Source organism: Pocillopora verrucosa, chromosome 9, assembly GCF_036669915.1.
Source record: "Pocillopora verrucosa isolate sample1 chromosome 9, ASM3666991v2, whole genome shotgun sequence".
Classification (NCBI taxonomy): domain Eukaryota; kingdom Metazoa; phylum Cnidaria; class Anthozoa; order Scleractinia; family Pocilloporidae; genus Pocillopora; species Pocillopora verrucosa.
The window spans coordinates 15,427,622-15,432,838 of NC_089320.1; the positions used below are offsets into that span (position 1 = coordinate 15,427,622).

The 5,217-nt window shown below is 33.6% G+C and overlaps 1 long non-coding RNA gene across 3 annotated transcripts in view; it reads left to right on the forward strand.

Moving 5' to 3' along the window:
* Positions 1–1,115: 1,115 nt before the first annotated feature.
* LOC136283353 (uncharacterized) overlaps positions 1,116–5,217 on the forward strand; it is a 9,407-nt gene continuing 5,305 nt past the window's right edge. Inside the window, exons 1-3 of one of the 3 annotated variants that reach the window (XR_010718705.1) lie at positions 1,116–1,317; positions 2,509–2,598; positions 3,749–3,843. This is a non-coding gene — a long non-coding RNA (uncharacterized lncRNA). The remainder of the gene's footprint in view (positions 1,318–2,508; positions 2,599–3,748; positions 3,844–5,217) is intronic. The other 2 variants (XR_010718706.1, XR_010718704.1) reach the window with 2 other exon arrangements.

Genomic DNA, 5,217 nt, shown 5'->3' on the forward strand with positions numbered 1-5,217 from the left:
GTCTAAATAAAGTACTGTTATTATTATATTGTTGATTGTTGTTATATGTGTGAGATACAAAGGTAACAATTGAATGAAGAGAAAAATGAGAATACGCGGGATGCCAACGTAACAACAGAAAACAGGTGAAAAATGAGAACGCGCGAGATAACGTAACAATTTAATAAATAATGGTAATTGAACTGAGTGGAGTGTAATTTGGGCTGAAATCATACGCGTGGTTTCAAAATCACAAGTATGATTTCAGACCAAAATTGTACGACACGAGGTTCAATTACCACTTTATTACATCCATTTTTAAATCACCCAAATACAGGACTTGGTCAGTTCAAATATTTTATTGATTCAGTACTGAGCCAGTCTGAAATTAAATTCATCCATTTTTGGGGGGGAAAAAGTAAGAGTTTTGCCAGAACAAAAGTTGCAAAATTTGCCACCTCTTTGTCTTTCATTTTCCTGCAATTTGATCGGTTACTTTAAACAAGCCTTTAAATCTGATTGGTTGTTTTGTTTTTAGTGTAGCCTCCTCATTTGCTGGGAAAAAGAAGCGATTTAAAGCAAAAAATGGTGCGATTCGTGAATAAATCGCATCAATTAGAGCCAATCAGATTACAGGGACCACCATACAAAAGAAGAAAACTGAGAATGTGCGCGGTACTGACGTAACAATTTAATTCAGAAGAAATTTGAGAATGTGCACGATACTGACGTAACAATGAGAATACAAGAGAAAACCGAGAATACGCGACACACTAACGAAATAATTGAATACAGAAATAAACTGAGAATGTACAAGATACTAACCTAACCTACGCGCACATGAAGAATCTATCAAACATTAATTATAAGTGTTTCAAAGTTGTTACAAGAGTATCAATTTATCTGTCATTTATCGATAAAAATCAAGTTGAATTTTTATTCAAAATATTATCATTACATGTTTAAGAACTCAAAAGGAAATGCCTTTCTACGTCCCTGCAGTCTTTCCAACGGTATGCATTAGAGCGACTCGGTAGAGAACTGCCGTTGAACACAGTTTCGTTCCCAGGGGCCTCTCAGTTTTCAAAATGGCGGTATTTTTGAAAGCCGAGAAGTACCTGGGATCAAGGTGTTGTTGCACGTGAAGGATAATTTGTCAGAAAACTTTTAAAGTTATTCCTCGTTTTTCCAGGGCACACTCTATATTTCTGGCGCTGTAAAGATCTTTCTTAGCATTTTTCTGATATAAGTTTACTCTCTTTAAAGGCTTGGGTCAGGATAAGATGCAGGAGTTTACAAATACTTGGATAATAGGAAGTCTTGTTTACTTCGCACATGGTAAGACTTACACACTACCTCTAAGAAAAATTGAAGCTCAGCAGCAAGTTTAAGGCTACATAGGAGTTCACTGAGCTCCAAAGGAGTTCTTCTACATTTACGGATGCATGACAGCTGTGATTTATTTCTTACTTTGTTATGAATTGTGATAAGGAATAACGTAGGCTTGCGAACTCCTCATCTTCGAAAATTAAGTATAGGCAGGCAAAAGTAAAAGAAATTTTTACAATTCTTGTCCAGACATGCTGTAAAACTACAAAACTGGTGTCACCCATCTAAGGCTGTATGAATGGCCAACTCCATGGTTAAGGTGCTTCCTGGAAATTCTCTTTCCTCCATGGATGGTTTTCCTGTGTAAGCCCCATCCCACTGGAACTTCCATAAATATATACTTAAATGATCTCTCCCCTCATAACTTCCAACAGAGTAATTATGGACCTCCGACCTTTTTGGAATTTCAAAACAGTCTGCTTCTTATAATAGGTAAACTAATTCAGGTGACTTTTTTTATCACAATCATTACTCTTTCCTCAGCTCCTTAAGAGAAGCTTTCCAGCAACAAGCATTAATGATAAGCGTAAAAAATAAGGTTAAAAAACAAAGGGTCATAAAAGAAGACTTTGTCTGAAGTAAACTTATGAACATGGTATTATTACTGAGTAAAATATTTATCAGCTTTTGGATGATTAAAGTCTTTTCCTTGAAGATATCCACATTTCCAAAACATTTGAGTTTAATAGGGAGTTCAATCCAGATTTTTGCTCCTTGGATTATGAATGATTGTTTATCATGGAGTTCCGATCTGTGAGGGGTAGTAGTACCTTTTGAAATCTCTGAATAACTCGATGACTGACTGACTGACTGACTGACTGACTGACTGACCCAACAGACTGACTGACTGAGCAACGAACTGACTGAGTGATTGACCAACTAACTGACTCCCTTCCAGAATATGGTGTCTAACAACAACAGAAAGAAGAGGTACATTTGTGTGACTGACTGCAGGGAATTTATTTGCTTCCTCCATTTCTTCAGGGATATCTTCTAAGAAAATACTTCAATTAATCCATTAGCTGATAATTTTACTCATTATTCATATTATGTTCATATTAGTTTACGTCAAACAATCTTATATAAATCTAAAAATTGTTCAAACTTACTGGGACTGCATCTATGTTTATTTTTATGCAGGAGTGAAAAGAGATAAAATGGTGATAAAAAGTAAACAAAGAAGATTAATGTCTTTGACCCTCTTTGAGGAGATTGCAATGAGTTATTCAGGTAGGTAAGCAAACTTATTTAAGAGCTTATTTTTGTAATATATCAAGAAAAAGGCAAAAAGGCTGGCAGATCAAGATAGATTTTGCCTAGAGATGGACAAATTTGTGACATTTCCTTTTTGTATCCAAATTACTGTTAAGAATTTTAAAAAAACATTGTGGCATATTATGCTTCAAAGTTAGATCAAGGCTTCCGATTTTTCTTTTTTTAGCAATTTTAAAGTGGACTGGGTTAGTGATTTTGGATTGTATTTCAATTGCAAATAGTAGCAATTTTTGCAATTTTTAAGAAATTGCATTCAAATGCATTGATAATATTTTTTCTATTGAGGATGTGCAATCATGATATAGATTTAAAACAATATTACGCACAATGCTATGCATATGTAAAACAAAATGCAGTAACCATCATCATTCTATTACAATTACATCAAGTGCTCCCAAGACAACTGATTGCTCCAGCGATGTACTATTATTACTTACTGTTTGCATTTGGGTTTATCCATAGTGGAGTAAATTTTTTTGTGGTAATTTTTTTTGTTGAAACTCTTTTTTTGATAATCACAAAAACTGCAAAATTAAGAACCCACAAAAATTTTGTGTCATACGGGTAAGCTGTTTTAGCATGTAGTATAATGCTGTTGCAAAAAAACTTTTGAAATGATAAATTTTTGGAATCTATAACCACACAACATATGCTGAAATTTCGAAAATATTTTAAACTTGGTGTCAATCTTCAGAGAATTTTGTATTCAAATCTATTAACAGATATAAGGTTACATTTTATAATTTATAATAAGTTGCATTTTCCTTTGTTAAATATAAGTAAAAGCTACTCAAACAAGTTTTTTTAATATAATTAACTTACAAGAGCATTAATTATTTTGATTCAAAGTTTATACAACTGTAATTTGAGGTAATATTGTTTGGTTTTTTTTTCTGGGAAAGGCTTCCATAGAAATAGAGCACAGTCCTACAATAACTACGCTGTACTTTTTTCCTTTACAAATGTTGAGATTTTTGTATTGCACTGAATTCGCATTGATTTCATGTATGTAAACAGTATATATCCTGTGGAAAATTTGCATCATTTTGTTTCATGTAACTTTTCTTCACGTTGTTAACATGCATCATTAATTTCTTATAATGAGGTGAAAGTGATACAATGTTGCAAATGTGCAGAGAAAGTAGACAGAAAGCTTTAATGCTGTATCACAGGATGGAACTGAACTGAGTTAAAATCTAGGTGAGCAAGATTATTTCAAGTTCCTGTTTTTCAGTGATATATCAATGAAGAAAAGGCAAATAGGTTGGTTCCTTCAGTCAGACAGAGCTTGGAAATGTAACACTTAATATACAATTTACTTTTAAAATTTATGGACATTTTGAAATTTATCAACAGGTTGTACTTCAAAGTTAATCCAAGGCTTCAGTTTTGACATCTTTAGTTTCTTTAGTGTACAGAGCCAGTTACTGTAGATTGTATGTGATTTGAAAATGGAGACAATGATTTTTAAATGCATTTATTTATTGAAATTGGCAGATTATTAGGTAATTATAATCTTTAAAGTTAAAAGTTACATGAAAACTGTGCATCTGATGTTCCCTGAAAATTTTGTCTGTAGTCAACTTATGATCATGATATGGTTATCCAGTGAGATTTAGTTTATCAGCAAGGTTGCCTTTTGGTCAGGAAAAAAGTGAACAGAAAAAAAAAATTCCTCTAGGTCAAGGAATTTAGCTTTGAATCACCAAAAATTTACATCTTCAAAAGAAGTCAGGGAAACAGAATAATGTGAACTCAGTCATCCTGTCTTGGCCCTCTTCATATCAACTCTTTGATTACATTTCTCAAAGATCAATTAAACAAAAAGATTGAGTCAAACTGTAATTGTATGGTTTATTTAACTAGACATACAGTCAAATTTAACAATTTCTGCTCCCAATCCTCCTACCCAGTCCCCTGAAACAATGGATGTCCTAATTGGGCATTTTTGCATCCTCAGCTTAACCATAATCAATTTTTTAATTTAAAGAGCTTCAAAGGACTTTTGCAAGCTCTGTTATTAAATTCAAACATGATGGTGTTTTATTTGAAGACATGAAGGGAGAACTCTTACCTTGTCTTGATTAGTACAATAAAACTGTGTTAACCAACACTGCATTAAGCGATCACCCTGTGTTAAGCAACACTGTATTAAGTGATCTCTCTGTGTTAAGTGGTCACCCTGTATTAAGTAGTCAGCCTGTGTTAAGTGGTCACCCTGTATTAAGTAGTCAGCCTGTATTAAACAGTCACCCTGTGTGAAGCGGTCACCCTGTATTAAACAGAAAGCTGTCAAAGTCCCCCTAGTCACTGTTATTTTCACCTCTATTAAGCTGCTGTGGTGTCACCTTGAGTGAGTCCCAACTGCCTGTTTGTTTGTCTTTCACCTGTATATAATGGTCTCTTAAAGCAGAACTATATACTCATATAAAACTAAGAATAATCTTTCAGGTAAATTTAACCCATGTTTTCCTCTCAAAATTGATGTTAGTAGTACTTCTAAGTGGTTTTTGTACTTTAGGTGGTCATGCAATTATGGTGTAAATGGAATTTTTTTGGTGGTTTTTTACATTA